This window comes from Mytilus californianus, unplaced genomic scaffold (genome assembly GCF_021869535.1).
Source record: "Mytilus californianus isolate M0D057914Y unplaced genomic scaffold, xbMytCali1.0.p SCAF_9, whole genome shotgun sequence".
NCBI classification, from domain to species: domain Eukaryota; kingdom Metazoa; phylum Mollusca; class Bivalvia; order Mytilida; family Mytilidae; genus Mytilus; species Mytilus californianus.
Window position 1 is genome coordinate 3100698 of NW_026262745.1, and position 19902 is coordinate 3120599.

Sequence of the window (19902 nt, forward strand, 5' to 3'; positions counted from 1 at the left end):
GCATTTGCTAAAAACTATCTTCTCGTATTTTATTTTACAATTCTATCATTTAGTTTAGCTTCTAATCACATAATGATGTTTTTTCCTGTATAATCCATACAAAGTGTGTCATTTTGTAACAACCTGTAGCTTGAGAAAATGCTCGGTTACCTATCATTTTTATTATATTTTTGAACATATCACAATATATACTACGTTTTGGAAAAGTATGAACAAATTCTATCATTTTTAATTTATACTCCCATACCACCTTAAGGATTGTGTTTAGAATCATGTTCAGCTTAGAAATTAGTGTTTCAGGCCTAAAAACTTTTAATTCTAAAACACATTTAAAAGTGTTTATATTCAAGACATGTGTACATTTAATGTGTTTACTTGGAGATGTTTTTAGATAATATCATAATTCTAAACGCGAGTTTTCAGGCATGTTAAATAGATGATAGCTGGAAAATAAAACTTACTTTAAGTAATTGAAAAGAAAAACGATTCCTAGTTAACAACTACAAAATTATGTTCTTACTTTCCACATTTTAACCTATCGAATGCAGTTCTTAGTATTTTCAATCTTCAATAACATTACATTAGATATAGATTTTCTAGATATAAGAGGGCGAAAAGGGTTAGTATAGGTATTTTTTTCTCGACTCTATGTAGTTATGGAGGCGTGCTGTTTCCAGTGGCGTCGGCGGCGTCAACTTTAAAAAAAAAATTGTGATAAGGTAAGTTTTTTAAAAGGGGTTCACTAACGATAAGTCAATAGATATTTGGTATGCATTTGTATTAGCCTTGACATATTTTTATGGAGATTATACGGCCTCGCCCCCTGAACGATGTTTCATTGACTGTGAAAGTTTTGCATCACTTACAGTTAAATTTTGTGATTAGGTCAGTTTAAGGAGAACCATTAACAATTATAGGTCAACGTTATTTGGTATGCGTTAACAGCATTATCATATCTTATTTCAAGGGAGATTATTTGGTCCTGCAACTCCAGTCATGTTTCATTGACTTTGAACGTTTGGCATAGTCTTCATAATAAAGTATTGTCATTTTAATTTCAACAATTGCATTGAACTATTAAAATTACATATAGACATGACAGATGATACATATATCTGTGTCAACACTTTATTATTCTAGACTGACACTATTCAGAATTTTTTTTCCACCGGAAGTTGGAAGGTAGTAAATGTGCAATATTGATGGGAAAACCCAAAACTGATCGACGCGCAGAGGATATCGAACATCTCTCTACTTCTTTATAAGCGTATAATTGGTTTATTATACACGTACATCATCTATACGAAATTTCAGTGAAATTTTGCCTATCATGAATGATTGTCGACATTTCTACTTTGTTTGGGTGTATTGTGTCATATTATTTTTTCATATGAAAAAAAGTATCGCATTTCTATTAGAAAAATATTGCATTGGAAAAGTGTTTCATAATAAAAGCATATCTCTATTATATTAGAAAATTTTTAAACGTCGCACTCATAAAAGAAAATATAACATTATTATCCTATTACAAGTAATTATGGCGTAGAATGCAATCGAATAAATTCAATGGCCATTCCACCGTCTTTGGTACATCATTGTCAAAGTATTTGGACACCATCAAAATTACAGATCATGCAAGTAGGTTTTATTTAATGCAAACACATATTGACTCGTATGAATACAACTCATTTTGGATAAAATGTTCAAAATACATGACAAGTTGTATATACGTTTGTCCTGTTGAATACGTCTATGTTTTAAAAAGAATATACAAGTACTTTCCGATGAATTTTATTTTATTCCTACAAATGTCAACAATCGTCTGAGATTTCCCCACCATGCATCTCGTTTACCAAAAAAAATATCGCTACTCCACATAAGAAACGGTTTTCTCGATTCGCACTTTCCATAGACTGAGGATGTTAAGTTGCACTGTTATAGTATAAAATCTATTGCTTATTTTTTATGCAAGATGATGATGATGGATGACTGCTTTACGTCCAGCGGCAAATTAATATGCATATTAAGGACGAGCAAATGTTAATGTTATATGAAAATTTACCCTGCTTTGTACTAGACCGACACCGTGAGCCGGATTTTTAACGTGCTAGTTCACAAGGTAACAGTCCGCAGGAAGACATGTCACCTTACCCGGATACAGTATTCTGACTCCGAGCCGAACAGTCTTTGCTCTTACTCCTTAATGCCGCGTGCTTATAGCGGAGAAGCAGCAAATACCAATTTCAAAGTCTTTGGTTTGACCCGGCCGGGGTTAGAACCCAAGACCTCCCGCACTCGAGGCGAACACGCTACCCCGAGACCACCGAGACGGTTTTTATGTGAGAAATGTCAGTAAATATAAAGACAAGACGATTTGGTATGATTGTCAATAGGACAACTCTCCATAAGACCAAATGACATAGAAATTCACAACTAGGTCACCACTTTTACTTTCACTGTAATACTTCCCTTTCATATATAATTCAAGTCGATTCTTTTCTATGTTATTTAACTATAAAGTTATATTTCATTTTTTATAACGTTGGTAATTGTTTTGGAAGATAACACAATTTTATTATTTCGCAGCTTTCTGGTGAAAAATGTAAATAGTGATGGAGGAGTCCGTCCGTTTTCTCGTTTGTTCGTTCGTCCTTTCATCCTTCCGTCCCACTTCTGTATCCGCAACTGCTCCATAAATGCCAGATAGAATTATTATACTTTCATGATGTACTTTTGGACATCCCGTTTTATTTCTTCATCCAAATGAATTTTGCGGATTCCCTTGGAATGGCATGGAATTAGTCATATCCGAACACTACAGTACACATTTTGTGTCCGTTTTTTTTTTTTTTTCAAGTTTTTTTTTTTAATCTGAAAATATTAATCATTATTTAATGAAACTTTCTCACAATCTTTATGTTACCATACACTATTGTGCGCTCCCGTTGAGTTTTTATCTGAATTATTGTTTAGGATTTTCCTTAGCAAATTCTGGCTTTTGCCATTCATTGATCAGGGGTAAGAATTTTGTATTCACATCTCCCTCTAAATCCCTTATTTGAATTTATTGAAAACAGAATCACAACCATATAGTGATATTGGGCACCTATTGCTTTCCACGCTTTTTTTTTATATGCACCGCTTCAAATATTTCTTGCATGTGGAGGCGGCGTACCATTTTGTGAGCTAAGTGATTTTTTTCTACGTATATGTTGATTACCATTATTTGTTATAGGCATAGATGAATGCAATTTTATGTAAGAGTAAACACTGTAAACAATTGTTTAAAATCATATATTATGCACATTGTTCAATTACAGCATTAGAAACAAATTTTAGGCATGGAATTGAAAGAAAGTTTGACCCAAGGACATGTCGTAAGGTCAAAACATTTCCAATATGATCGACAACCTGCAAGATCGCCAAAGTAGACGAAAATAAAAAGTTTTGACATGGGCAGGTAAAACAATAATGTGGAACTTACATAACTTTTTTCTGAATATTACAAAATGGAAACCAAGTATGACAAGATTAAACAGGATAAATGACACGGTTTACACTTCCATCGATTTCATATTTCATTCAGCTTTAGATCTATTGAAATTCAACTTTGTACAAATGTATTTTAAACAATAAAGTGAAAAACACATCGAGTAGAAAGTGACGTGTACATGTACTACAGTCAACAATCGACTGTTTTTGAGTGAAAAAATATCGGATGGGCATTTTTCAGCAGCAAATGTGTTGACAATTTTGCACAAAAACAAATTATTTAAATGAAGGATCCTTTTATCTTTTCTATATATGCTAGTTTGCATCATCGAAAATATACTACAGAACTAGTAGTCCTTATCTTGCAACACCTCTCCGTAGACAAAACGAAGACTACTGGATTCGAGAACTAGGAACAGCGACACCCTATGGTTGCAATGACAATGATAGATGTTCTATCTAGTCCTACGTTCAGGTTACCGATTGAGACTCATCACCGACGGGAGCCTATGGTGGAGCAGGAATCAGCTTACACTTCTGAAGCACCTGGTATCACCACAAGCTTTTTGTGAAGGTCGTGTTGCTCAGTCTTTATTTTCTATGTTGACGTGTTTTTGGAAATTGTTTGTCTTTTAGTCGTCTTTCCTTTTTTTGGCATGATGTTGTCAGTGTCTCCTGACTTATGAGTTTCGATGTCGCCTTGGTATCTTTCATCATCTTTTTTAATTGCAGAAGAAACTAGATCAGTTGTCTATATCTTAGTACTATGTTATTAAGTTTATAAAAAAATCAAACAAGTAATGCAACCATACAAATGTATACTCCTGTCCAGAAAATTGCACCATGCAGTCATGGCAGAGCTGATAAATTCTTCAATCATAATTAAATCATCGAATAATATACATCATTGGTCGGGTTGTTGTCTTTTTGACACATTCCCCGTTTCCATTCTAAATTTTATCATCATTGATTGACATTGTAAATAAATAGTACAAAGTTCTCCATTTGTACCAAAATGGACCCTAAAATGGTTATACCTTTTCTCAAACGATCCTAATTTTTTAATAAAGGAATGACCGAATATTCACGTTATAATTTGTCGTTAAATCGACTTAGCTTACTCTTTATAACGACTTAAATAACTCGTTATAACGACTTAGCTTACCCGTTATAACGACTAAGCTAACTCGTTATATCGACTAAGTTACTTGTTATAACGACTTAACTTACTCATTATAACGACTTAGCTAACTCATCATAACGACTTAGCTTACTCGTTTTAAAGACTAAGCTAAATCGTTATATCGACTTAGATGACTTGTTATATCGACTTAGCTAACTCGTCATATCGACTAAGTAACTCTTTTTAACGACTTAGCTAATTCTTTATAACAACTAAGCTTAAGTCGTTATAACGACTTAATGTAATCTTTCAAAACAACAAAACAAGCACAAGGTGTTCCCGGAAGTGTTGTTTTGTTTAAGATATGAATCACTTTAGCAACAAATAAACAAAGAACGGAGATATGGTTAGCTTATACAAAGTTATCCTCCAGCTCAAAAACTTAAAGTTTTTGATAACCATATTTGTTTTTATGTAAATGGATTAGTTATGCATCTTGCATGGCATTTATATGTGTCTAAAATGTTTTAATGCAAGCATTCTGACTAATCGCAAAATGTGTTGTGTTTCAATGCAAAGAATCGCGATTATAATTGCAAAAAAATGATTGCGTTTAATCAGAATGAAATAAGGTTTACAAGTGTCAAGTGGCCCGAATAATTAGCTTATAAAAACTTAAGGTTTATTTCATTTCATTTTATTTGTTTTTATATAAATGAATTAATTTAGATAGATTAATATTGAATTAAAATATTAAACAGAATTATAAACTTATGCTGCTTTATCTCACTATGTTTAGTTACACAAAAACAATTTTCTTTTTATTTCAGATTCAGAAGAATGGATCGAGAAATTATTTGTCGTTTTTATTTTGATTTGAGATTAAGTTAAATCTTGGATCCTCTAGTCCGTGTTCGAGGTGTTTTTATTAGCATGGCAAATTTGAAAAGGATATTTCGAAAGGTGGGATCATTTAAACGTAAATTGTATACAGATCTTTATCCAGGAGCGGAATACATCAAACAACAAGTGGACCAAGGTAGTCAACTAAGGTATCGCTCTATACATTTAAAGTGTATCCAGAATGGAATGGGTGTTCCGAGAGATACAGTCAGTATATTAATGCAGATTTTGGACCCAATAGGACTGAAAACAAGACTTAAACGTCGTCTCCTAAGACGAAAGTATTTTGCAGCTGGTCAAGATTTCTTTGGCATGTAGATTCAATTCCAATGGGGACTAACTGTGCACCACTTATTGCGGACCTTTTTTTGTATTGCTATGAGTTACAATTTATGACAAAAATCAGCAAAGACCCATCGAAACAACATCTGATACACAAATTTAATAATACTTTTAGATATTTGGATGATATTTTGGCTCTCAATAATGACGACTTCAGTATGTATACTAAAGAAATTTATCCTGTTGAACTTACTTTAAATAAAGCTAATACTAACAATGACCACTGCCCTTTCCTCGATCTTGATATCTATATCATTAATGGAAAGCTTAATACTAAAATATATGATAAAAGAGATGATTTTTCATTTCCTATCGTTAATTATCCATTTTTAGATGGTGACGTTCCCTTGTCACCATCTTACGGTGTTTATATATCTCAACTTGTACGATTCGCTCGTGTATGTAACAATGTTTTAGATTTTAACGAGAGAAATTTATGTATTACGGAAAAATTATTACACCAGGGTTTTCGATATCACAAACTAGTCAAAACATTTACTAAATTTTATCATCGGTATAAGGACATCATTCGTAAATATAGCTCAACATGCAGACTTCTTATACGTTCAGGTATTTCACATCCAATTTTTTATGGAAATATTCTTTATAAAGCACAAAAATGTCAGTATTCACCTCTGAAGCTAAAAAAACCTTTAAATAGACTTATTAAGAAGGGATATAGTTACGATACTGTTGTCAGGTCATTAAAGAATGCATATTTTGGCGTTAATATTGATTCACTTATAGGGTCTTTGCATCGGCACTAAACACATTTATTTAAAAACCAGTTGTTGGCATGACACGGGTTATGTTCTTCTCATATATGTTATGATGGTATGATACTAAACCCCTAACGGGAAGGATTGTGCCTGATATTCATATGATGAAGACATAATCTTTCAATCAGTTTAATTGAAGTCTGGAGCTGGCATGTCAGTTAACTGCTAGTAGTCTGTTGTTATTTATGTATTATTGTCATTTTGTTTATTTTCTTTGGTTACATCTTCTGACATCAGACTCGGACTTCTCTTGAACTGAATTTTAATGTGCGTATTGTTATGCGTTTACTTTTCTACATTGGCTAGAGGTATAGGGGGAGGGTTGAGATCTCATAAACATGTTTAACCCCGCCGCATTTTTGCGCCTGTCCCAAGTCAGGATCCTCTAGCCTTTGTTAGTCTTGTATTATTTTTAATTTTAGTTTCTTGTGTACAATTTGGAGTTTAGTATGGCGTTCATTATCACTGAACTAGTATATATATTTGTTTAGGGGCCAGCTGAAGGACGCCTCCGGGTGCGGGAATTTATCGCTGCATTGAAGACCTGTTGGTGACCTTCTGCTGTTGTCTGTACTATGGTCGGGTTGTTGTCTCTTTGACACATTCCCCATTTCCATTCTCAATTTTATCATATAATACTAGTAAGCTTAGACCATCCGGCATTTGCATTAATGGTTGTATTGACGGTTTTTCAAGACATCTAACAAGGTTAAACGCATATAACACAAGCAATGCTCCTAAGGTTATAGTTGGCTATTATATGGAAGGAATCAATCGGAAACAGTGTCCACACGTAGTAAGAGAGAATATGGGAACCGAAAATAGTCACATTGCACAAATGCAGAAATTTTTTAATTGGGAGAGAAGGGAGCTTTATATATGGAAAAGTACAGGAAATCAGCGTATCGAAATGTTTTGGTCCTTTTTCCGTCGACAGTGTTCTCAAATTTTGATCGAAACTCTATTAACTCTTAATAATGATGGAAAATATACAGGAAAATTTGCTTCTTAAATCTAGTACCGGTATGAAGATTACAAGCACTTGACTGTACGAATTTCTGCAGCATTGATTGAAATGCCATTATACAAAAACACACTTTTTAAAGTACAATGACACTTTTGATCGACGCTGCACAAATTCGCCAAATAGGGTTTAGTGCCTGTTAATATGGTATAGATCTTTAAATGTTATATAAGTTTCATTTAGACTTTAAGCCTTTTTTTACATCTTAAATAGTTTATAAATGCGTATTATAAAAATTCAAAACATGTAACTAGTATCTGCTTTTAGAAAACAATTCTGAATTCTGTCGAATAAAGTGAGTTTATTGATTGATGGTGTTTAATGCCACTTCGCTGTGTTATATCATGGCGTGCAGTGTTTTGGTGGTGTAATCCGGAGTAAACGGATAGACTTGTAACCACCAATCTTCGACAGGAAAACTGGCATTCATTGTCTATTAAGATAAGAGTCGAACGCGCCTGCCTCGATCAGGGTTTAAACTCTCAACCTCAGTGTTGAACAGCTAGTTATCGGTGTAGTTAATCACCTTAGACCCTTCGGCAACATACATTTAAACCTACCACCGCGGCTCCTTCCAAATTATGAAATTGTGAACCATTAGTTTCAACAAAAAGCCACGTATAAGTTATAAATATTTCATATCTTTTGAATAGTTTTGCGGTGTTTCGTAAATTATACCATAGCTTTTGTTGAAACCCTCGGCAATAACCTCACGAGACGAAGTCGAGTGAGGTTGCCGAGGGGTTTCAACAAAAAACTATAGTATAATTTACGATACACCGAAAAATTATCCAAAAAATATGAAATATCTGTTTTAACCTATCGCATCTTTAGCTGTTAAAAATTGTATATTCCATATATTTTTGGTTGTTTACTTTAAACATAATTTCGATAAGAATAAGTTAAATAACCCTTTTCGGACCTTACACACAAAGCTCCGCCTACTTTCTAAAATAAGCACGGGCTTCTGAAACCGCGGGAATATCAGTTAGACTTGATTTTTCGACAGCGATGGATACACATTAACATTGGTGACGGATAACGTTACAGACGAAAACATGTTGAAGGAATTAGATTTTCTGGATATGGACGCAAAATAAGTCACAGATTTTCTTATATTTGGAAGTTTTCTGGAATCCCAGATTTAGGGCTAGTTTTTTAAATTTTATCTAAACGTTCGAAATGTTTTATTTTTTTTAAATATTAATTTCTAATAACGAGGAAATTAATTTCGCAAGAATCTTTCTGAGAATTTGGATGAATCATTCCACGTTTTGATTTGTACCAGAAGCTAGCTTTTACAGTAAAGTCGTACATTAATTAAAAGGGATTTCAAAATGATCACGATTATAATCATATGTTCACTATAGGTAATTTTTACAAAAAAATAAGCTTCATTTAGAGTAACCAAACGCTTATTTCTAATTTTAACGGTCCAACATTATTGGCAACCTCGTTAAGTCTAGGTGTCAGCAGTATAGAACAAATCTGTGCAATTCCAGGTTTTTGAAAGGGGGATCCATCAAGCCAACATTTTGAATAATACTTTAAAAAAGTATAATGTATTTACCATATATGAAGCTCCTTAAAAGGGGCGTGCCCTTGTTCCATCTCCCCTAAAAAAACGCCTCGGCAAATGTAAACCTATACATGTAGCTGTACAGTGCAGCCTATGAGGATACAATCTAAGTATACATTTCAATAACTGAAAATCAACTGATATTTTCCAGTTATATATATATATATGTAATCTTCACAAATTTATATATTTTTTAAACTTTATTCGTTTGTTTTGAGAGCGAATTTTTGTTCATTTAAAAATATAGGACAACGGAGTTGGTGTACGTGGGTTCGATTCCCACCCTAGGCATTCATTTATATTGGCTGGTGCAAAGCGGGCAGTTTAGCTTAGTGGCCCCACACTGACTCTGTTGTTCCTGTGTCAAATAATTCAAGAGGCCACGGCCATGTCTTCCTATCTTTCTTTTTCTTTTCGAAGACCATATACAACATAAACCATGGTATAATTGTGAAAATTATACTATAGATATCTATGGTATAATTTTCGGTTATTGGGATTTATACTCGGGTTGCATTCCCATATGTTCCATTGTACAGCTATAGGTTAATTTTAGCTTATTGGATTTATGAACCCAATAAATAAAGATGTCAGTGCTAAAATTGACGAGTTAGTAGGCCACGGTGTATCCAGTGTCAGTGAGATGCGACGTCATCTCAAAGTTTTTGTCAATGAGACATTGTTTTCAGGGAAGACTTTGCCATCCATCAATGATGTTGCATATTATCCCACAGACACCATCATTAGAAAGCACATGTATATGGCACAAACGAAGTTAAAGTAAGAAGTTTATAATAATTTGTATGAATTATTTGAAAATTATATGAGAATTATGTACATGTATTTGAAACAGTAGCAAATTACCAGCAAAACCAAGAGTCTGACAACAATCGATTATATCCCTATCAAACCCGTTAATAGGTTTCACTTAAATACAGCAGTAGGGATTGTTGGACTTGGATTGTCTTGTACATTTTGGTCGCGTCATTTTCCCCATGAAATTCACCGCTTTCATTCTTTATACCATTGAATATTTTGTTGTGAAATTTGGTATGTGAAATAAAATCATATTAAACATCTTTCACCTTTCCTGACAAGAAGTTTATCATACCCCGCTTTTTAAAGCTGGGATATATACTGATGGGGAAGTCCGTCATTCTGTCCGTTCGTTCGTCCTTCCGTCTTGATGGTACACTATGTTTCACTTTGAATCCGCAAACATTGCCTTATATCCGCAACTTCTCATTTACCACTTATCAGAATGAAATGAAACTTTCTCAGATTCCTAATCATGTAATGCCATTGTGCACCTTCGATTTTATTTAAGTAAAAATAAATTTAGGTTTTCAATTCAGAATCATGGATTTTGCGAGAGGCGGGCTATAATTACAATACCTCTATTTCTTGTATTTGAAGTTCCTTTTTGGTTTAATTTATGCCCTCTTCAACCTTCAATTTCGTATCTTTATTTCAATAGATATTCGAAAATAGATCAAGAAAATATGTTACAGTTGGTTGCAGAATGGCAACAACAAAATCCAGCTGATAACTTTGACTTTATGCCAGCAGCCGAAATTCACTCTGGTGAAAATGGAGTTTGCCTAGAAAACATAGAGGAAATAGAACAAGATGACAGTGATGAGGTGTATACTTCTGAGAAATCAGAAGCTAGCAATGCCTTCTTTTTTTGTCATCTGACACAATTTCAAAGGCATCTGTTTCAAAGGTAATCTTTATAAACATATAATATTTTTTGCTGCAGGATAAGTTCTTAACGTTAATTTATAATTAAATAGTAAGACTGAACAAAATATGTAGTATGAAATTCATAATATTAAATTTGAACAGACAAACTTATTTAAATGCTACCAGTTGAAAATTTTGAAACGGCAATTTAGTCCATTATTTAAAACTAAACAATCAATCTACAATAAGTATTGGTTTGATAAAGTACAATGAAGTAAAAAACAACATTACAATAAATTAGAAGGTCCCTTTAAGGGTGTTTTAGAATTATGAGAGCCATCTCGCATATAAAACACATATGGTCATTTTAAAATGTTGGAAGGTGTGTTAATGTTGCTGTGTGTAATAGCATCATAAGTACAAGTTTTCTTACTTTGAACTTTAACAGCAATTTGTACACTGATACAATGATAAAAAAGTTCTATCAGTGAAGTAGATCGCATACCATCTGAGATTTGCTTTCACATTTTACTTAGAAACATAACCATGATAACAAGTTATTTAATTTTAGGTATGGAAACTCACTGTGCATGTTAGGTGCTACCTACAGGACAACAAAGTATGCTCTTCCTTTATTTTTTCTTGCTGTTAAAACCAATGTTGGCTACAGTGTGGTGGCAGAATTTATAGTCCAAAACGAAACACAGGCGTCAATACAGCAGGGCTTAGAAACAATTCGAAGATGGATGGCAGAAGACACTAACGTACCCAATGGCTGGTCATGGAAACCCAGATTTTTCATGACCGACTTTTGTGAGAGGGAAGATTTATGCCATCGAAACAACATTTCCTTGTGTGTAAATAATTCCTGCTCTAAATATGTGTGTTTTAACTCTGAAGTCAATTTGACACATAAATGTAAAAGGTGGCAGAAATATCCCTATTTTTCTATTATTTTTTATAATATTGCTACTTTTTTTATTGAATAAGACCATTTACCACAATCTACAGCATGCCGTTTTAAACAAACAGTCTTTTAACACCCATACACTCCAAACCAGTTATTTTTATATGGGACTATTAAAAAATGTACATGTCAGATCTTAAATTTACAATCATAATATTAATTTGCTACTTTAATAATTATGATATTTTTTTTCATTTGAAATGGGAAAAAATGAAACTTAACTCAATCACAAACTAAAGTGTATTAAAAGTTATGAGCTCTTGGAGACTCATAATTCCGTATAAACGTAGGAAAATGAACTTTTGTTTGCCCCTGTGATGTCCTAAGATTAGTTTATAATCTCTATTTTTTGTTTTCTTAACCAAATGTTATGAAACTTATACACAATGCTTATCACCACACAACACAGATTAAGGTTGAATTTAATCAGCGTGACTTTAATGATTCTAGTGTTATGTTCCTTTATAATGTTTTATGCAAGCGTGGGCATCTGTGTCGCATGTTATATAAAATTGGACACATTCTTCATTTATTTTATTTTTCAGAAACGTTCGTTTTCCTCTGTGACTTTCATAGAGAACAGAGTTGGACCAGATGGATAACCAAAATTAGTAATGGGGTATCTGGTGCCAAAGACAAGGTATTGGCAATGCTCAGGAGGTGTGCACATGCAACTACCTTATCTGAATTTGACGATGCTGTTTTGCGTCTTAACCAATCATTTGAATGGAAAAGCAGTAAGAGGTTGCAAGATTGGATCAATAAAACGTGGATGCCTGAAAAAAAGGTGCAGAAATATATTCATCATAAAATTTTTTTCTTGATTGGAACTTATGAAAAATTATATTGAATGATACAAAATGGAAATCTTTGCGAATGCCTCCGTTTTATAACATTCATTTAATTATTTCCTATATTGTTTTGTACATTTGCACAGTTACACAGTGTTATTTGTTTTGTGTCCTGTTTTCATTGGCCGTTGTAAATAATAAATCAAAACAAGGTGCCAATCGAAGAAACTTATTGGAACGTTTTTAACTTCTGATTTCCATGAAATCGTTACCTTAAAAGCAATCCAAAACGAGTAAAAGATAAAGTAATAACGTCAATTTCAATAATTACTCGATGACATGTGTAACATATTGATATAGTGATCAATATTCTTGTGTAATTGAAAACAAGTTAGTAATGAATATCAATATGTTAAAAGACCATTAAAACCATAACCAAGGAGTAAACAAAGACTCTTTAAACCAAAAGACATTTAAAACAGTAAAAAATAAATAGAAAACAACACAAATTCACCCAAAACCGTGAGTGAAATCAGATGCTCCGGAAGGGTAAGCATTTCCTGCAACGTATACGGCACCCGTCATGTTATTTCTTTGTTCATTCCGATAATAATAGAAGGTTATTATGACTGATGAAAAATATCTGATATGATTTCTGACACACTTTTGTTATAATAGCCAATCAGCTTATGATGGCGACTGAAAATTTCTTGAGTGATGACTTTAATTTGACTGATGTTATGAAGTTGAGAACATATTCCACCAACTAATCAAACCATTTTTTAAAAAAGGAAACGTACAAATAATCAGACTGGACAATTCCTGTGACCATGTTATGATGGGAGTACAATTACCATTGTTTATGTTTCAGAGGTGTTCTTGGGCATTTCGAAATGGAAAAGGCTTGTTAGTAAATACTAACAATGGCCTGGAGAGACAAAATAAGACTTTTAAGTATAAATACTTAGAAGAAAAAAAAAAACTACAGTATGTCCGGAATTGTCACAGTGCTTGTTCAGGAATACCTGCCTGGGATGATAATGAGGTAATATTTTATGTTCATCACCATGTACTTCAGTTTCTCATTTTTGAAATCATAAAGAAAATAATTTTCCGACACATTATAATGATTGGTCTCGCCTTTGTTGTAATTATGTATTTCTGTTGTTTTCTTGTGTTTGGTGTGTTTCCCTCGGTTTTGGTTTGTTTCACGGATTTGTTCCATCTTTATCGAATTATGGCTTTTTGAACAGCGGTATACTACTGTTGGCTATATAAACTATACTTGTAGGATTTCATTAAAATGTTTTAGTGGGTTTGATCTTTTGTTTTTGCAATTGAAGAATGCATTGTAATGCAATAATTCAATTAACATTCAATATTAAGTTTGTATTGAGGGCCACAAAACTACAAATGCCTAAAAAGCTACTATCAAATGTTATTCGTGTATTTAATTTTTGTAAGTCTCATGATCTTTAAATACCGAAAGAGCTCAACCTATCACTTTTGATGTACGAAGAATGTATTCTTTTACATCAGACCATATCGTGCTTTTGTATTTTGTGTTCATATGATAACTGACATATATTGTAAAATGTACTTCCTTCAACTATTCCACCCTTACAGGGACAAAAGTTAGATCATACATTAGAAAATTAAATTGATTATTACTACATACAGTTGTTAATCGTCATGACTTTATGAACATGATTTCATTATTTTAAGCGGATTTTTTATTAAATGTAAAATTAACTACTGTACTTAGTATAAATAATATTATTTTTTAAAGTAAAACATCTTTGTCAATTACAAATGTATTTTTTCTAACATCTAAACTTATTTCATAACAGGTTTTCAGTACTGGTAAGTCTAAGATGTGGTGTTGGATGAAGCTTACATATTCTAATATTGGCACATACTCAATGCATACTATGTCCACCTGCTACTATAGATCACATATATCTTTAATACTATTAATTCACATGCTATTCGTGTGTTTTTTATGTACAAATACATACTATTTCATCACTCATGATTAGGTAAACATTTACTTGGCTGGAGAGTTGTCTCATTGGCACTCATACCACATCTTCTTATTTATATTTACTTATTTCATTCCCAAGAAAGTTTTATTAATTCTAATGATAACAGTTCAACAATAAAGTCTTTCCTTCATTTGTTTTTATACTTATGTTGTGGTTGATATATCTTATTCCCTAATTTTCTGGAAAAGGGTCATTGTTCTTTCAATTTTGCTCAGAAAATTATTGATTAAGTTTACAATTTTACAAATTAAGTACTACATTTAAGATTCTTATAAAAATTAACTCATTAGCTAATCCTTTTCAGTTACATCAAAGACAATGCTACATCAATGGAGACAGTAGGACGACAGTATAATGTACATGTTCCAATTTTTTTAAAGGACAGACCATCTACTTTCATCAGAAATTGTATGGACAAAATGAATTTGGCTAGTGCAGTGGATGCTACAGATGTGGAAAAGCTATCTACTACTTCATTTAAAGTAATTATTTTGGCTTCAATACCAGCTCTTGATGCGTTATACACAACAATGGTTTTTGGCATACAATTGGTTAAGCAAAAGCCTATCTGGTATTGTATGTGGTATACCAATGTTCATTGATATAGGGACTCAGCTTATTCTTCACATTAAACCAACAATAATATATAACATATAATAAATGTGTTCGCCATGTTTGCTCTTGGAAAAACGCTCACTTATAGTAACGCATGTAACAGAATTACATTTTAATCATATCAGTTATTATATCAACATATGTTTTTCTAAGGTTGTTTTTTCACATATATATATTCATTTTGTGTTTCGTAGTGTAGAGTGGCGTCCATTATCCGGACATAATATACATTAATATTTCAGGGCCTGATCAGGCCCGGGTGTAGGATTTCTCGCTTCGTTGAAGACCCATTGGTAGCCTTGAGTATGTTTTGTACATTTTGGTCGTTGTTGTTGACTATTTGACACATTCAGCGTTCCCAATCTTTATAATATTTATTATTTACATTTATCTATACCTGTGTATTCACAAATTTTTAAAGTGCGATGATATCAAATTAAAACCAAATACTAGTTAAAAGATGTTGCCATTTTGTACATGAAACTTTAGGAAATGTCATTCATAATAATAATATCTCAATCTGTCATTGCACATACACAAAATGTGGAATTGTAGCCCGGAGTATTACTAGATTTTTTTCAAATGATCGGGCGGTCAGTTGAAATAATTCTAGTAATATATACTCATAACCAATACGTATCAAAGGTACACAGCTTATATTTTTATCTACAAATTTGTAAACGTTGAATACAGTTATACATTATATTTTTAGGTAAAGAGTCAGTCAGGAGAAATATCTGGGTATTACGAAGTTCATTTCAGACCCCCAAAATGCGAATGCCACTCTTGGCAGTGGAACTTGCTACCATGCAAACATATGTTTGCAATTATGCAACACTATCCAGAAACAACTTGGGAAAATTTAAGTGAAGAGTAGACTGTCACCATTTTTTAATTTGGACAGAGCGGTAGCATCTTTCGCAGAAAGGAATGGAGCAAATCAGAGTACTAATATATTGATGCCATTGATGTATCCACCAGTAACGATGATACCGTAGAAAATGCAACATTCCAGGATTTAGCTAGACCGAAAACATTTAATTCCAGTTTAAAGGCAGCAGTGTTTCATGTAGGGAACTAACAGGTTTAATAATTAACTGTACACATCTCTGTCAAAACATCAATGCTTTAGATCACCTGTCAAACATGCTGGAAGAGGCAAGAGCCTACATTAGCGGCAATATTTATACGGATGGAAATCTTGCCCTTGAAATAGACACGTCCTCAAGAAAACGAAAAGCCAGACGACAACAGGGTTCCAGCCGAAAGAAAAAGCCGAAATCGTCCTTGAAGATATCTAAAACAATTTCCAAAACTAAGAGAGTTGGTATTGCTGTAGAGAAAAGAAAACAGCCAATTCGGGTTCAACGTCAAAATCAGAATGAGTATAATCAGACCATAGTAATTGATGGTCTACGTTTTCTCGTTGTATTTTATTTATGTATAATTAAATTGAGAATGGAAATGGGGAATGTGTCAAAGAGACAACAACCCGACCACAGAGCAGAAAACAGCTGAAGGCCACCAATGTGTCTTCAATACAGCGAGAAAATCCTGCACCCGGAGGAGTGCTTCAGCTGGCCCCTAAACAAAAATGTATACTAGTTCAGTGATAATGGACGTCATACTAAACTCCGAAATAAATAAAAGAAACTTAAATTAAAAATCATACAAGACTAGCAAAGGCCAGAGGCTCCTGAATTGGGACAGGCGCAAAAATGCGGCGGGGTTAAACGATGTTTTGTGAGTTCTCAACCCTCCCCCTATACCTTTAGCCAATGTAGAAAACACACAGCAATACGCACAGTAAAACACAGTTTAAAAGACTTTATACGCTTTTAAACAAAAATCCATGTAATAAAGTCTGTGCGTTGTTTTATACATTTATTAGTTTGATTGGCCACAAATTCGAAATTGACTGTCAAATGTAACAAAACAACTTGAACAGTATTGATGTGTTATATGTACAATGTAGCATTCTCTTTCTCTGGGAAAACAGGGGATCCTGCAAACCGCCAAAGGGATCCTAAAAGCCCTATAGTATATACATGATGAACAAACAACAGGGGAACCTACAGAAGGTCCCATCTCAGATGCATAATTTTTAAACAACAGGGAATCCTGCAGACCGTCCAGGGGATCCTGTAGAACGCCCTGTAGTATATATATGAAAAACAAACAACAGTCGATCCTATAAAACGTCCTATAGTAGATATATAATGTTCAGACAACAGGGGATCCCGTAGACCGCCCAGGGGATCCTTTAGAACGCCCTATAGTATATACATGAAAAACAAACAACAGGGGATCCTATAATCGTCTTATAGTAGATATATAATGTTGAGAAAACAGGGGATCCTGCCGACCGCCCAAGGGATCCTGAAAGCCCTATAGTATATACATGATAAACAAACAACAGGGGAACCTATAGAAGGTCCTATCTCAGATGCATAATTTTTAAACAACAGGGGATCCTGTAGACCGTCCAGGGGATCCTATAGAAAGCCCTATAGTATATACATGATAAACAAACAACAGGGGATCCTATAGAACGTCCTATAGTAGATATATAATGTTGAAAAAACAGGGGATCCTGCAGACCGCCCAAGGGATCCTAAAAGCCCTATAGTATATACATGATAAACAAACAACAGGGGAACCTATAGAAGTTCCTATCTCAGATGAATAATTTTTAAACAAACGGGGATCCTGCAGACCGTCCAGGGGATCCTTTAGAAAGCCCTATAGTATATACATGATGAACAAACAACAGGGGATCCTATAGAACGACTAGATATATAATGTTCAGAAAAAAGGGGATCCTGTAGACCACCCAGGGAATCCTGTAGAACGCCCTATAGTATATACATGAAAAACCAAACAACAGGTGATCCTTTAGAACGACTAGATATATAATGTTCAGACAACAGGGGATCCTGTAGACCGCCCATGCGATCCTGTAGAAAGCCCGTTAGTTGTACATAATAAACACACAACAAAGGATCCTATGAAACCTTCTATAGTAGTTCCAACATAAACAAACAACAGGGGATCCTGTAGACCGCCCAGGGGGTCCTGTAGAACGCCCGTTAGTATATATACATGAAAAACAAACAACAGGGATCCTATAGAACGGACTATAGTAGATATATAATGTTAAGACAACAGGGGATCATGTAGACTGCCCAGGGGATCATGTAGAACGCCCTATAGTATATACATGAAAACCAAACTTTAAGGAGTCCTATACAATGTCCTATAGTAGATAAATAATGTTCAGAAAACATGGGGTCCTGTAGAACGGCCAGGGGATCCCGTAGAAAGCCCTATAGTATTAACATGATAAACAAACAACAGGGGATCATACAGAATGTTCTATAGTAGATACATCAAAAACAAACAACAGGGCATCCTATAGAACGTTAAATAGTAGATACATCATAAACAAAGAACAGGGGATCCTATAGAAGGTCCTATCTTAGATGCATAATTTTCAAACAACAGGGGATCCTGTAGACCGCCCAGGGGATCCCGTAGAACGCATGGTAGTATATACATGAAAAACAAACAACAAAAGATCTTATAGAACGTCCTATAGTAGATATATAATGTTCAGACAACAGGGTATCCTGTAGGCCGCCCAGGGGATCCTGTAGAAAACCTATAGTATATACATGATAAACAAACAACAGGGGAACCTATATAATTTCCTATCTCTGATGCATAATTTTTTAACAAAAGGGGATTCTGTAGAAGCCCTAAAGTATATACATGAAAAACAAACAACAGGGGATCATATAGAACGTCCTATAGTAGATATATAATGTTGAGAAAACAGGGGATCCTGCAGACCGACCAAGGGATCCTATAGAAAGCCTTATAGTATACTAGTTTACATGATAAACAAACAACAGGGGAACCTATATAAGGTCCTATCTTAGATGCATAATTTTCAAACAACAGGGGATCCTGTAGACCGTCCAGGGATCATATAGAAAGCCCTATAGTATATACATGATAAACAAACAACAGGGGATCCTATAGAACGTCCTATAGTAGATATATAATGTTGAAAAAACAGGGGATCCTGCAGAACGCCTTATATACATGATAAACAAACAACAGGGGAACCTATAGAAGGTCCTATCTTAGATGCATAATTTTCAAACAACAGGGGATCCTGTAGAACGCCCTATAGTATAAAAATGCAAAACAATCAACAGGGGATCTTATAGAACGTCCTACATTTTTTTTTTTCAATTTGCCTACATCAAAGTACTCTTTTAAGCGGATAATAAAAATACTATTAACTCCATAGTATATTCAAAGCCATGGGACCACGTGCATGGGACATTTGCAGGTCTTTACAACATAATTAAGGCACCACTACTGTTTGTCATATATATATGAAATATCATGTATTTTAAAAAGGAAACTGTATTTGCTTAAAGAGGGCACATTGATTTATGCTACTGTAATGCGGTACATTTTCTTATTTTTCATGTGATAAAAAAATAAATAAAGCAAATTCACCTGAGTGTTACATGAAAGTCAAT

At 33.8% G+C, this 19902-nt stretch overlaps 1 pseudogene; it reads left to right on the forward strand.

Moving 5' to 3' along the window:
* Window positions 1-5699: 5699 nt before the first annotated feature.
* On the forward strand, window positions 5700-13735 carry LOC127715752 (uncharacterized; annotated as a pseudogene).
* Window positions 13736-19902: the final 6167 nt, after the last annotated feature.